A 15,130-nucleotide genomic window follows, 5' to 3' on the forward strand; every position below is an offset into this window, starting at 1 on the left:
GTTTCTCGTGGATTTAGTTACTTTTGTTGGACTTTGGATTTTTGTGCTTTGTGTTTTTTGTGGACTGCACACACCTAACCACCTGTAAGTTTCACCTTTTTGGGAATAAACCTCACCAACTCAACATTACCTGCTCCGTGTGTGCATTTGGGTCCTAACCCTGTTCACCAGCGATCAGCCATGAGGCAGAACATAACACAACTTCCCTTCAAGTCCACTCTGAAATTGGAAATGCCAGGTGCAAAATTATAGATATGAATATTCCTGTTATTCCTTAGTGCTATTGACAAATTATTGAAGCTGAAGACACCTGTGGCTTGTTTCAGAAAGTGGGATTAGTGAAAATTCTGAGTATGTTAAACCTGAGATGAGGAAAACTCTGGGTTTTCTGTTTCAGAGAGCGAGATCAGATAATCCCTAGATCAGTAACTCCGGCACTGATGCTGTGAACCTAACCTCCTCGGGAAGAGGTTAGGTTCACAGGATAAAACTGTCAGTTTCTCTCTGACTCCTCCCCTCCTGCAGAGCTTGAGGTGGCTGTCTGACAAAGTTTCATTTCCTCATTCATTCTGTCGATATCAAAGCACATATCTTAATGCACTTGAAAGTTATATCGGCTATTAGTTCCCCCCCCCAAACTTGACATGACAACAACTCTTGAACATGACCGCTCTTATGATCAATCTGTTGTCAATGTATGGACAGATCTCCACACATCGTGGATTTATCCTCAGCACAGAATACAATCTATGTCCATCTTTAGGTATAACTCTGCGACTCTGTGGACAGTTGCACTGAAAACACTTACTGTGGACTACGTTAGGCTACTGCAGTAATCCCTGTGTAATATGTATCCTATAAAACTGATCAATGAACAGTAATCTTTCATATTGTAGGCTAGTCGCACAGATTGGAACATTCCTATCGTGGTTATCAACTGGAGACATTGTGATTATTTCTGAGTGAGGATGACTGTGGTGCCGCTGAAACAAACAGGCCTAAATAAAGTTCAAATGTGAGTTTTTCCATTATTAGCCTACCTGCTGATAGTCTGAATGTGTTTTTACAGCATTAATAAAATACGAAAAGAGCAAGATTTTATTAATGTAAAATAAACGTCTAAAACTTTACAGTCAGTTTGAACCTATAGACACATTTTCCACTGCAAAAAATAATTCATAGGCTAACATGCTGGGTGTGAGTGTGACTTTACAATCACAGGTTCACGAGTAAACTGTCTCTTATATTTAATCTATGGTAGGTAGGCTAGCTATTTTCATAACAGCAAGAAATAGCTGTCATTTCACCGTCTAGGTTTACTATAGACCTGATTTAGTCCGGCTATGAACCCACTTCTAGCCGCAATAACTTTATATGTGGTTACATGACGTTTTTGCCAAAATAACTTGTAATGTGTATGATATTACATTATTTAAGCAAGGTCTACAGTGATTACAAAGTTTTTTGTTTCATTTCTTTCACATGATTTACGTGCAGCCTGTGCGTAGCCACGATTTAGCTCGTAGATAGACCAGCTATTTGTAGCCCACTTTTAGTCAAAAAAGTCAAAAATGATTAAAAGTGGATTTTTGCCCTGGCAGCACGTGAGATGGTTGATATCCCATTATTTTTGCAATGTCAATATCTACACGATATTAAGTGTCATTAAATTGACATGGTCTATCTGTAGCCACGATTGAGCTCTTATTTGGACAGGCTACGTGTAGTCTGCTTTTAGCCCACCCGGCGAAATAGAGGCAATCAGTGGTCTAATATCAACGGCTTGGCTGTAGCCCTCTTTCAGACCAAATAGGTTACATGTAGTTTTCACCCGATGCAGCTGTTGAGGTGCGTGACATCATATCATCAAATGCAAGTAAACGTTTGAAACATTTAAATTATCTTTATTTTCGCTGTAACGTTCACTGCAGTAACTGCACTTTCATTTTAATTTAAAACAAGATGCAATTACTATTTTCAACCGCTAGATGGCAGCTGTAGCCCTACTGAGACATGACTACTGGCAACGCGAGACTTGAAAGTTAGTATACATCAGAGTTGCCAGATCTCGCGATAAACACATCCGCCAGTTTTAAACGAGGGATACGTTACGATGGCGGCCTTTAAGCAAGCAACGGGCGAGAGTTTACTGCAAATACTGGAAGCGAAAAGACATTTACTTTGGTCTTGTAAGTATCTTTGTTTGACATGTCTTCATTATTTATATAAATTATATGTTAACGTGTAGGAACCGGGATATTTCAGCGGGTAACAGTGTATAGTAAGGCACGTTGTGGTTAACTTAACATGCTGCAGGCAAGTGTAACTTAACGTTACTGTAACGTTAACTCCATGATACCCACAGGTTTCCTCGTGCCCTTAAAAACTCTTGAATTCAAAGAGGGTGAACATGAAACATGTGCAACCTTACCTATTGTAATTTTGTAATGAAAGCCACACATTTTACTCACTAACGTTAGATCATTATGATATGAAAATATGAGTTTTTGACTTTTGACACTAAATATTTATTGCAAGTTATCCAGCATATAGTCAGCAAAGTAATGTTACAACAATAAATATTCAGAACAGAACACTTACGTTCACAGCACATAGCTCTCTCAAAAGAATAAAAGTAGCTTTCCCAATTGTCTATTTGGTTGTTCTAATGCAACATTTTTTTTTACCTTCATTAGTATGATAATTAAAAATATACTATATTTTCATTTAAATTTGTTGATAGTAGTCATGTCTTATGGGAAGACAGTGAACATAGTCAAATTATAATGTTTACTTATATTCATATTCTTACATATTCAACAGTTATGGATCCCATTTACCCGAGAGACTGGCGCCAACTGAGAGACCCATCTGATGCTCTTGCTACATCAAGTAGCAGCTTAGATGAAGATCTAGATTTGGATGTAGCAACCAATTTATTTTCTCATTTATGTTTTTTATTACCGCATGTTGTTAAAATTGTTTATTTGTATTTATAATAATATTGTATCAATAATTCCTTTATATTTTCATCATGTTGTATTATCTTAAGTTGTCTATGTTGTAATCCTTTTTCTTAGTAAAGTCTTTATATTTAATTTGTTTGGACAGATTACCATTTATGAGAACCTGTTATGTTTAAGTAAAAACAATCACTATTGTGAACCACTATTCTGTTGTCTATTAGAGGTAGATATGTAGTCATTCAAAAGCTGTGTATTTGGTCTATTCTTGGGCTATGGTTAGACTATTAACTTTTCACTGACAGCCCAAATTCAACCTTTTTAGCCTAGAACCATTTTCACCATCTAATACACGTCTATATGTAGCCGTTCAATGGTAGTCTAATTGATGACTAGAATATTTTTGGGCTAGACGTCTACCAAACCTTCACTGACAGCCCTGTTAGCCTAGACCCATTTTCAACGTCTATTAGATGTCTATATGTAGCCGTTCAATAGTGGTCTAATTCATGAGTAGGCTATTTTGGGCTATGGTTAGACGTCTAACAAACTTTCACTGACAGCCCAAATTCAGCCCTGTTTTAGCCTAGACGCCTGGGCTCTGTTTAGGTGTCTATTAGACATCTTTTAACCGTGAAATTGCTTGCTGGGTAGGTAGCCAATTGCCACCAGCATGTAGTCCCGTCGGGTTAAAGCTTAATAAATATGGCCTTCCTATTTAAAATCGAATGTAATGGGCTGTAGCACTTCATTCATTAAGGAAAGTCCAGTAAATGATTGAGCAACGCTGTATAGTAGCCTAATAATGTTAACGCATTTATCCTCCTTCCACTTCTGCGTTTTAGAGCCTATCAGGGTCCGCGGTCGCACGCATTCTAGACCACCCCATTAAAATGGAAGCTCTGACTTTATTTACCCGTTGCCATGGTGAATTGTAGTATCGGAGCTCCATTGATGATGACTTTCATCCCTACGCACGCGCTTCCATCAGGCTCAACATACTCAGAGTTGATTGAACTTATTCTGATCAGCTGTTCTGGTACCAAAAATTCAAAGTTTCCCACCTCAGACTCAATCAACCCAGAGCTCAGGGATAAACTCAGAGTTTGTTAAGCCTGCTTTCTGAAACAGAGCCCTGACTGTTTTGAACTGTTTTTGATGCTTTTTAGAAGCATTGTTGTGTTTTGTAATAAAACTAAAACATATGTTACTGGCATAAACAGTAAAACAACAAAATGGTTTCAGTATACCTGGTCTCTTGTGAACGTGTAGAGATTGGCCTGACATTATATTCCTGGCCTGAATTATTATCGCAGCGTGTTGGTACTACAAAGATCATTTATGAGGCAAAAGAAGCATCACTCAGTAATGCTGTGCTACAACCATGAGTGAACTGCTTGTTTTCGTAGTTCAACAAAGTGTCTAACCTTCTCTAGAGAAATGATCTAGCAGGCTGCCTTAGGTCAACTTCAAAACAATCTCTCAGTTAAAGTTTCTTGCATATCATATCAATATTTTAAGCTGATCAATTTAATAGTTCTGAATTGGGATCTCCAGTCTTCGGTGGGGTGTCAGATCAGATAACGCAAATTGTGTCGTCCTAGAGGGCATGAAAAACACCACATTTTGTCATTTATAGGACTTGATGTGTCTGCCTTCTCATGATCACTGATTGGGGAACTTTCAGCTAAATTATTTATAACTTTAGTTAGTTAAAAATGTTGGAAGCTAAATCTAATTAGACACACAATAAGAGATTGAAAAGGATTCAGATTTAATACCCGGATATGATCCAAATTCAGATTTGATACTCAAATCCTGGTCTCAGTACTTAATTCATCTTGTCTGCGCAGCAGGATTGAGCTTTCAGGCCCCTTATCATCAACAAGGCCACCATAGACGGACAAAATAATTGTTTTTTTTCAGATCATGCATTAGATTTCTTTGTTCTCAGAGGTCAAAGTCAAGTGTGATCTCATCCCACAGAGAGGAGCTCGGCTCATCTAGAGGGTTTTACATTCATGGAGAGTAGTGTTTCCACTGTCAGATGGAATATGAAATTAGTTCTCTTTTAATGTCTGGTCTCTCATTTCAAAGTGCCTGCTATTCTTGCAGTTCACGCAAGGCAACTCACCAAGACACTGTAACTTTTACTACTGATCTGAAAGAATAAAGAACTCTCCAAGGCTTACTGTTGGTCAAGAAACCTTGATGTTTTGTATGTTGTGTATATCCTTTGAGAACATTTTCTGACACCAAATGGTTTAGTTTGTCAGGTTAAAAACATCTGATGAATTCAGCATTAAAATTTCAACTCCACAGCCAATAAAAGGCAGAAAATTAATTTAGAGGGGATTTGTATAGTTTCTCTTTGAATGCTGTCCCAGAATTGATTGCCTCATTTGTCACTTGCACAGATGAATTATTTATGTCCCCGTTGCTGTGCTGCGGTGACTAATCAAATGCATTTCGGTGGGTGTGGAAGCTGTGAATTGATGTAGTGGAACGTTGCACTGCATTAGCTACTTTGGTTGAGGAGTCAGCAGGGCTACAATAGCGTCCTGATGATGGCGTGGCAGAGGAGACATTGCTCGCCATAATTCTCTAAAAATTCACAACTGTCTATTTGTTTAAAGTCGGAGTCCTTTTCTCAGCCTGGGAGAGTGGCTCAATTCAGAGCAAATACTCAGCTGTGCGGGTCAGTCACCGCAAACACAGCGGCACCTCAGAAACTCGGTCTGTGTGAGTCTATACACACAGAAGTACTTCACCTGAGTGCCTATCAGAGATTTCAGCGGCCTTGGTAGTGAATAATTTATTGTTTCTTTGTGGGCCAGATGTTACCTTCAGAGAACATTAAGCAATTATAGTACTGATTGAAAAATTTGCAACAGAACAATGCTGATCTGCTGACCTTGTCCACCTCTGTTCCGCTTGATTTTTGCATCTTTTAATGCAAAAATAATTTACACAGAGTGAAAACCTGGCTGCTTTGTAAGCACCATGGCTCTGATGGCAATGACGATCTGTCCGTCTTTGGTCCAGACTTATCTCCACAACTATTGGAAGAATTGCTATTAAATTTGTGTGCAGACATGCATGGTCACCAGAGGATGTATCCTAGTGTCTTTGGTTATCTTCCTACTTTTTCTAGTGCCACCATGAAGTTGACATGTTTGGCTTCTAAAATCTCAACTGTTTGATGGATTGACATGATACCCACTGCACCCAGAGGATTAATCCTCATGGCTTTGGTGATCCCCTGACCTTTCATATAGCACCACCAGCCGGTCATCTACTAGACAATGACTGTAACATTTTAGTACAGAAATTCCCCAACTCTTTGCAGTGGTATTATAAGAGCTGGATGCAAGAAACTAAAATACCCGTTAGCCCATCCCTGGCTCTGTTGTAGGCTCTGCGAAAGTTCTGCAAATGTAAAACCGAATGGTCATATTATGCTCATTTTCAGCTTCAAAATCTTATTTAGGGGTTGTACCAGAACAGGTTTTCATGGTTTCATTTTCAAAAAACACTATATTTTTGTCATACTGCACATTGCTGCAGCTCCTCTTTTCACCCTGTGTGTGTCGAAGGCTTCGTTTTATGAAATTTATGAAAGGGAAAAGCATAATATGACCTCTTTAAAAAAAATCATAATATAAAAGTAATAAGCTTTTTTGCAGTACGGGTGTCTTGTAAGTTTTTCACACATCTCTTTGTTAATGGCTTTTTAGGCTACATTGCAGTGCTGCGAATAGCCACTGTGGCGGCGCCATATCCATGCTAACATGCTAAACTTAGATGGTGAACAAAGTAACATTAATACCTGCTAAACATTAGCATTTTAACATAGTAATTTTGAACATGTTAGAAGGCTGATGTTAGCATTTAGTTTGAAACTAAAAAAATGCCTCACAGAGCCGCTATGATGACTGTAGACTATGTCTTGTTATAATTTTTTACTCAAAATTTCTATTTCCACAGTTTAAGTCAAGCATAAACCTGCGTGACTTTGTTAATTTGTATTAACATTTAATATTTATATAGCACTCTTCATACAATGTGCATTTCATAGAGTCACTGGGTTTAAAAGAAAGCTTAGCTACTTGTGAAGAGCAATTAAATTGAAAAGTTTCATATGAGCCAGAAATCATAGATGACTGTGGCAAAGCACTAAGCTACCAGTTTAGTCATTTCAATTACAATGTTGGCAGATCTACCTTAATTCATTATTGACCACAGAAGAACTAAATGAGCAATTTGAGCCTGAGCCCAAAGTAAAATAGATTGGAAGGCTGGATTAATGATCCAGTGAGGTTAGGGTTATCCTTCAGCTGTTAGTGAGAAAATGGATCAGTTCAGATATGGTACATTATGAACTAATAAACTATTTGATGCAGAGAAAGAGATACAGTTAGGAAACATAGGTGTTCCAGGGATTGAGGCAAAAATCTCGCCCTATCCTGAAATGTATCCATGAGCCCCAATCCATGCAGAAAAGGTAGGTTATCTTTTATAAAGTCATCTTTACATGTGGCTGTCTTTATTCTGTAAGTATCTTTGGGTTGTTAGAACCGTTATTACCTGAATATGTTGGAGGAAACCACAGCTTTCATCTCTTGCCTCATTCTGAGAATTTTTTTCTTCCCCTGTTGTTTAGAAATTAGTCCAACCCTAATCCTTTGCATCTATTCCAGTTTTACATCCTTTGCGTTACAGTGCGAGCTGAAGCGGGCTGGACTTCAAAGAGCTGGGGTTGCTCTTTTTAAACTGCAGTTTCAGCCGGTAGTTGTCCCTCACCAGCTTCCACATTTCTATCCACTCACCCACACCAGGGGAACAAAAAAGATTGATGATTGCACATAAAAATGGCCGTGTTGGAGCTGACCGCAGAGAAGATTTTAAAACACATCTGTCACAGCTGATGAGTAGGCAAACCTGAATGTAGGCATACAGCGACTGTAGATTTATATTTCCCGATGTGGCAGATGAGATTGTTTTTCAAATGCCATGAGGCATTCATTTTTGCGTTGTTCCCAGACCCCGTCACGTTATTATACACACATGGTGATCCTTCATCCAATCAAACAAATGCTACTTCTGTAAATAACGGTGGTATCGTTCAGTGGATCAAACTTTCACTGTGGATATTTTTAAGATGACAATATGGCCTCCTTCAGATGAAATGATGCATGCCAGATTGTGAGACTTCATCATCCTTCATCCTTCCCAGGAAACCATCTGTTGATGCGGTTCAGGATGTTTAAGTCTGGTGTGTTCAGGGCGCGCATGTTTCTATGGAAACCCTGGGCACTGTCACAAAGCTGATCTGGATCACTACACGCATCTTTCTGCAGATCAAAGGTGTTCACCTCAATTTCAGTGGAAGTTTTGGTGATATGAAAGTGCCCCTCTCCCCCGTCAATCTCCCCTTGAGTGACAGACAGTGTTTGTACTCTTTTCAGCCCCTTTGTTTCAGGGTTGTTTGTGTCTGGCTGATGTGGATAAGTGTCTTGGATTGGCTTGCTTGTGCAGGATTCTGAGAATTGGTGCAGAGGTGGCTGCATGTCCTCCTATGACTTTGTCTGCCAACTTCAGAAAGCTTCAAGTTCCTGGAGAGATTTTCAAAGCAGAAATGTGAGCCCACCTTCCAGTTTCCAGTTTATTCTGTTTTGACCCATTCAGAGAAAAGAATCTGAATCTACAATATTAGTCCATTATTTAGCATTCATCTGTAGGTGAGCTTCCTAGTGGTGCGGCTGCTGGAGTCGCCTCCACAGGACACAATGAATAATTCATGAGAAAACACAGCAGACATGAGTGGGGACATTAATGTGAAGTGGAGCGACATTGGTATGCCTTTTGTTTCCCTTATCTCAACTTCTTCCATGTGTCAGCTCTGCCTCCTAAACACAGTTATACGCAGTCATCCACCTCGTCTTGTTTACTTTAAAACCTTTTTGCACAACCCCTCATCAAAGGTAGAATTTCTGCAAAGGTGAGAAGAGTGTGAAATCAAAGATGGGATTCTTGTTATCAAAGCCATTGAGTTCCCTGTTGACCTTAGACAAGATTTAAATGCTCCCTGCCTCCACAGCTTGTGGGGTGGTGCAGGAAATATAAATGACTCTCCCTTCTATCTGATTCCCTGCCAGAAGCAATTGCTCTGAGGAGTCGGGCCAGGCGGGCATCTGGCCCAGAGCTGCTTCACACACCTTCATTTTTTTTAACCAACACACACGTCCAGGTTTTTTGATTTGACCGCAACCTTCAGTTAGCCATTGATAATTCAACTGCTTTGGAGCTCTATTCGTTTTCATGTTTCTTTGAAAAATTTTACTGATGTAAAATGCTTCTGTCATTCTTCCTAATGTGATGTGCCTTTGTATAGTTAGAAGAGTTTGTAGTTGTGATTAAGTTACTTCAGTGTGTTGATAAAACAACTTCCAAAAACAAATTCATTAATGTAGGAAAAATACCACAACTCTTGGGATTCAGCTGTTTTCTTGGTTGTAATTCGGAATTTAATGGCTTGTTAAGGTTTAGATTATATCTCGGTAGATATCTATAGTCTGTCTCCCTCTAGTATTCCCTTCAATATACTGTTCAATCAACATTTTTGCCCATATTGTAGTTTGAGCTTGAACAAGTCCAAAGATTGGAATCAGACATTTGGGAGAAAGTGCACTTAAAGAAGTAGTATGAAGCAGTAATGTATAATTATAACTAATGATAGAGATTTTTAAGAGAGGATCTTGTTCACACAATCATGTATAGCATGTACATGATTTTCTGTTGGAACCTGACATTTTTAACCTATTAGCCTTGGAGGTAAGAAAAAATAACTACAGTTGTAATAATCTTACAACATTGGAAGACTTGTTATTGTATTTAAACTAAAATTTAAACTAAAATTTAAATAATATAACATATTTATAAGAAAATGAGACAATATGTGACATTTTTTCATTGCTGTTTAAGAGTTTACTAAATCTTTTTTTATTTTTATTGTATGTTTTAGCGATGGTAACAAAACAAATACAGTAATTCAATATGAATTACCCAGAAATAATAAATTAAATCTTTTTGATCATGAAGCTTGCTCCATCTGATTGTGAACCATACAGTGTCCATGGTCTTCTGAGACACAATCATGTAATCTGGTCATGTAATATGGAGAAATGCAATTCAACAGAGAGGCTATCTGGTTGTAATGCCGCCATGTAAATCAGGCTCAGGAGATGCAGGGTGTTATAGACCACCAGACCTCAGTACTGGTGCTCAGGATTAGACCCTTTACCCATCATTACACCTGTCTCGTGGGTCCAGACACAGTGATTCACTGTTCTGCTGCCCTGTTAAGAGTATGCCACCATGTGGTCGGTATAAATAGTTCTAACTCAGATTAGGTCAAACTGCTTAAGTCCATCAGACATGACCGCATTTTATTTTGGTTTGTTATGATTATTCAATATATTTCCTCAATTTCGGTTAATTTCTGGGAGCGGTGTTGTACACTTTAAGGCTCGGTGGGTCGATTGTAATCCTGAGTCAGTGGTTTCCTGTTTCAATTATCCTCACTTCCATTTCCACTAATTCTACGCAGTTAAATAATCATATTTAAAAAATCATGTTCATCTTACTGTGACTTTAACATGTTTACTGTTCCTATGTCTGTATTGATTATCAGTCATCCAGGTCGTAGTTATCCAAGGAGAGTTAAATCAAGGGCAACTGGACTTGGTTGAAGGTACTTGAAGACGTTTCACCTCTCATCCAAGAGGGGTCTTCAGTTCTGATCAAATTCTTTGATGAGATGTGAAACGTCTTCAAATACCTGTAAACCAAGTCCAGTTGCTCTTGATTTTACCCTCCTTGGATACTGATCCTATATATATCATTGATGAGAACATTCACACCATCATGTGCACTAAATGTTGAGGATTTATTTACGATTTACTGAATTGCGTTAAAGTGTATGCTTGCGATGGCTTGATCTGCTTGTCTTTCTTTGTATGTGTTTCCAGTGCTGGTAGTGTTTGCTGACTGTGAAGACAACAAACAATCACTTTAATAAGACATTAGTTAGAGTGTCAGTTTTGTGAAACACGACAGAGTGAGGAAATTACATTTGATTATAGCAAATTCTCCCGACATGTGGATGTGTGTCAGAAACTAGCAAAATATTTTCACCTTGAGGACAGATTTTTAAACTTGTTTCAATAAAGTAAGAGTTTGGGATGCATCAGGCTGAATGACTGATTAACACGCAGATGTTTTATATTTTATAGAAGGTTGAGGAAAAGTTGCTAATATTCTCCTTTTCAATACAAGACAGCAAGACAAGCTTCATTTACCAAACTAGTGTATATTCTCATAGCAATTGTTATTGCTCTGTATCACAAAGTCAACATGAGATTGACTGTAGATAATTAAGTTATTTTAGGTACACAATTTATTCAATCTGTGTGTGTGTGTGTGTGTGTTTTCATTCTCTGTGATATTTAATGCTGTGCAGTGTTATATTTGTTTATAATCCTCAAATAAAATCATTCATTCATTAACTCAATGCTACTGTCAGAAGGCAATGCCTTCACATTATCAGATATGATTCCCTATGCTTAGAGAAGCAGCAGTCACACCTTAAAGTTGAACTTTAATGCTTAAATCTGTGGGGATTCTCCTATGGTCTCTCATATTTATTTCATTTAAATGTGTTTACTCTGTGCTCTGGATGCATGATATTGTATAAATCATGCTTCACTCAGCTCTAATCCGCATGGTTCTCACTCAATTTACCATATTCATATCATATATTAACACCCCTCTGCTTCATCTCATCACTTCCTGGGAACAAGAGGGAACACTAAATGCATAAAGAGGCCACAAATATTAAAATGGAAAGATTTACTGAGGAAGTGTTGCTAAGTGTAAATGCAGGAAATAGGATCAAAAATGTCAAACACAAATGCTCATAATGAAAACCCAATTTCAGCATGTTTCTCTAAGCCAATTATTTATATAGAAGCAGTTGGTTTGATTGTGCTGTGTACGACTTCTTGTGAAATGAATCATGTTCTTAATGTGCTATTCTGTTCTTTCCCAGCCTTGTTAGTATTCATGAGTATGATTACGATTGCTCTTCTCGACTCCTACTCGGAATCCTCTTACGCTGTCCTGCGGTTCTCCATGTATGAATTTGTCAGTGTGCGGTGCCGGCTGGTTGCAGCGCTTTGCACTGCCTGGATGCTCCACTTATTGCGGTTTGACTGCTTCAGTGAGGACGTGTTTCCAGGGATCGCAGCTGAAAGCCTATCAGCATGCATGATCATGCATCGTCTAATACCGCTGTCTTAAAATTTTCAGTTCTGCTCTGTCATGAATCTAGGTGATTGTTTTAGTGAGCAGATGGTATTTTAATGAACTAAACAGAAGACATTTTAATGTGATGCTTGTCCTCTTGCAACCCTTACATAAACTGCCAGTCAGGTGCTTTTGAAAAGAGCTATAATTGTCATTCTTTGGGTGCAAGATGAGGCTTAATGTTTCTGCTATGCATTGTAAATCACCCACAGAGTCAAGTTCGAAGTCTGAATTCACTTAATGTTGTCATTTAAAGATGAATGAAAACGCCACATACAAGGAAATGCATTAAATCCTCCCATCCGGGTAGCTGGAACCGGCATTTGGCATTATAGTTTAAAATATGACTAAAACGATCATCGATTATCAAAATAGTTGCTGCTTGATTTTCATCCACATGGAAAAACATTCCAGGTGAACATAATACAGGCAGCAATGACATTTCTTTCAAAACGTATTTGGCTCCCCGTGGTATAGTTAGGGAAGTTGAGTAGAAAGGGATAATGTAAGGTAGAAAATATTACAGTGTAGCAGAAAATGGGTAGATTTAGGTTATAATAGGTGTTAAGTAATAGGTGTTATTTTACAGTATAATTTACTTTAATGCATGTTCCATTACATTGTTTGGATTATAAGTGACATTAGAATGAGAGTTTATACATTTCAGCCGGGTTACGGGTGGAGAACATTTTGTATATTTATCCAAAGTGATGCAATTTCAAACAGAGGGTGTACCAACCCCTGTGTATTTAAGTGTAAAAGCTCTTCACTGTACTCTCCAGCCTCTCTCCCTAATCTGCAGTTTATGTTTAGGCATGGGATGTCCATTCAGGGAGTAGCAGGGGGACCGTTAAGCTTTCAAAGGTTTGTGTAATGAAAGATGTTTTTTAGGTCTTGAAGAATTGAAATCCAACGTGATTGTTATCCTCTGTAAACAAACTGCCTTTGATTGTGGCTTTAAGCTATGGTGATCAACAAAGTCTCTTTTTGTCCTTCGCCTGCCTGCTTCAGTCCCTCTTTACTTCATCTGATTGTGTGCTTTAATTTTCTTCTCCTTTCCATGAAGGAATCATATATACATACAGAAAGACATGTTTACCCGTTTGCACATACAAAGCACTCAAACAGAGGTGTATTAGATGCACAAACAAATTACAACAACAAACAGTTTCAGCACCAAGGACAATAAACACAAAGGGACATGTCTGCAAGGAAACATACTTCATCTATTTAGCATGACTGTTAAATGATACTATGGTAATTAGTTTGCCCACATGTACAATTTTTAGAAACAGAAAGGAACATTACATTGTTTCGCTTTCCATGGATCTTAGTATTAATGTTATAATCCCTTACAAGAGCTCAACTCCCTGAGCCAGGCAAGTTTTGGATTCAGACAAACTAATTTAGCATGCAGATTAATGCAGTTCCAAGCTCCTGCAGGAGCCAGCTTATTAAACACATTTAAATCACATACATTTCCAATTAGAATAAGTTGGAGCCATTAAATAAAAGACACAATACAAAAGGATCTCATCAGCACAGTTTGTCTCTCTAAATACATTTGCATAAGTGCATTGGCCTTCTGCACTAAAGCAATGTAAAGCAGTCGTATTCTCCAACTGTAGTTATAGTCTAAAACACGTTTTCAGTCTGGAAAATGATCCTTCTTTTCCTTCAGTTATATTAAGAGTCAGCCATATTGCTCTAATTAAAATAATCAAAGTCCTACTGTTGGGTTGGCACTTCTTCGGCACTGTTGTGGCTTCAGTTTAATTGCTTTTGCATTTTAATGTTTGAACTATCTCTGTGTGTGCATGTGTATGTGAGTACAGGTGTGTGTGTTTGTGTGTGGTGCATATATGTGTGTGAAAGGCTCTCCATGCAGAACAGTATGCTAAGCCTAGAATACTGAGAGAGTTTGTGCCGGTCTGGTCGTCAGTGTTCCTTCTACCGACTCTCTACTGCACGCTTGAATGTCTTTCAATTTAGTCCTTCTGATAACATGGCTCTCTCTCGCAAAGATAAATGCTGAAATATAATAAACGACTTCGCAACTTAACATGTTTTGGCTCCAACCTCGTCTTCCTCGCACTGTCTCCGTGCCCTTCCATTTCTCTGCCTTATTTATCTTTCTCTCTGCTTCCCTTGTTGCTCATTTTTCAACATGCCCTTACAAGTTTCATATCTTGTAGTATGAGCTTTAGCAAACAAAGAAAGTAATTCATTTCCTGCGGCTTGTAGGTCTTGAAAAAATTCTGAATTCTCCTGTGGCCACTGGACTGCTACTGTATCTGTAACAACAAAACAAGAATTTCGTTCTATTATGTTGTCAGTTTTAAAAATGTTTTGATTTGTTTTGTCATCTTTTGCAAAAACGTTGAGCTTAAAGACATTACTGAGACAGTAGTTGGACAATATTACTGTTTTCTTTCTTGAAATATGCATTTATGATAAGAAGCAGACTGAGGATGTCACTGTCGATGTGAAGAAATTGGAAAAAGTGTACAGTGTATTGGCGTGCATACAAAGTAGCTGCATGAGGACGGCAATAAAGAGGTGATGGAGTGAGTGTTGCTATTCATTGGAACTGTCCTCTGGAGTGGGAACACATGATAGTGAGATGAGTCTCTTAATCAATAGGCCCTGCAGATGTGCCTTTACACACACTGACAAGGGGATAAGCTCCTTATCAATACACTGTACTGAAACAGCTCTCCGTCAGATATGGATTAATCTGTCCTCAGCACTGCTCAGCCCCCCCCCCCCCCCCCCCCCCCCCCCCCCCCCCCCCCCCCCCC

At 38.5% G+C, this 15,130-nt stretch overlaps 1 protein-coding gene and 1 long non-coding RNA gene across 4 annotated transcripts in view; both read left to right on the forward strand.

Moving 5' to 3' along the window:
* kaznb (kazrin, periplakin interacting protein b) overlaps positions 1–15,130 on the forward strand; it is a 110,243-nt gene that overhangs the window by 26,091 nt on the left and 69,022 nt on the right. The gene's annotated exons all lie outside the window — the stretch shown is intronic.
* On the forward strand, positions 1,994–5,154 carry LOC123987202. The gene is made up of 2 exons (XR_006829064.1): positions 1,994–2,189; positions 2,824–5,154. It is a non-coding gene; the product is annotated as an uncharacterized LOC123987202 (long non-coding RNA).

The sequence above is a fragment of the Micropterus dolomieu genome, linkage group LG18, assembly GCF_021292245.1.
Source record: "Micropterus dolomieu isolate WLL.071019.BEF.003 ecotype Adirondacks linkage group LG18, ASM2129224v1, whole genome shotgun sequence".
Classification (NCBI taxonomy): Eukaryota; Metazoa; Chordata; class Actinopteri; order Centrarchiformes; family Centrarchidae; genus Micropterus; species Micropterus dolomieu.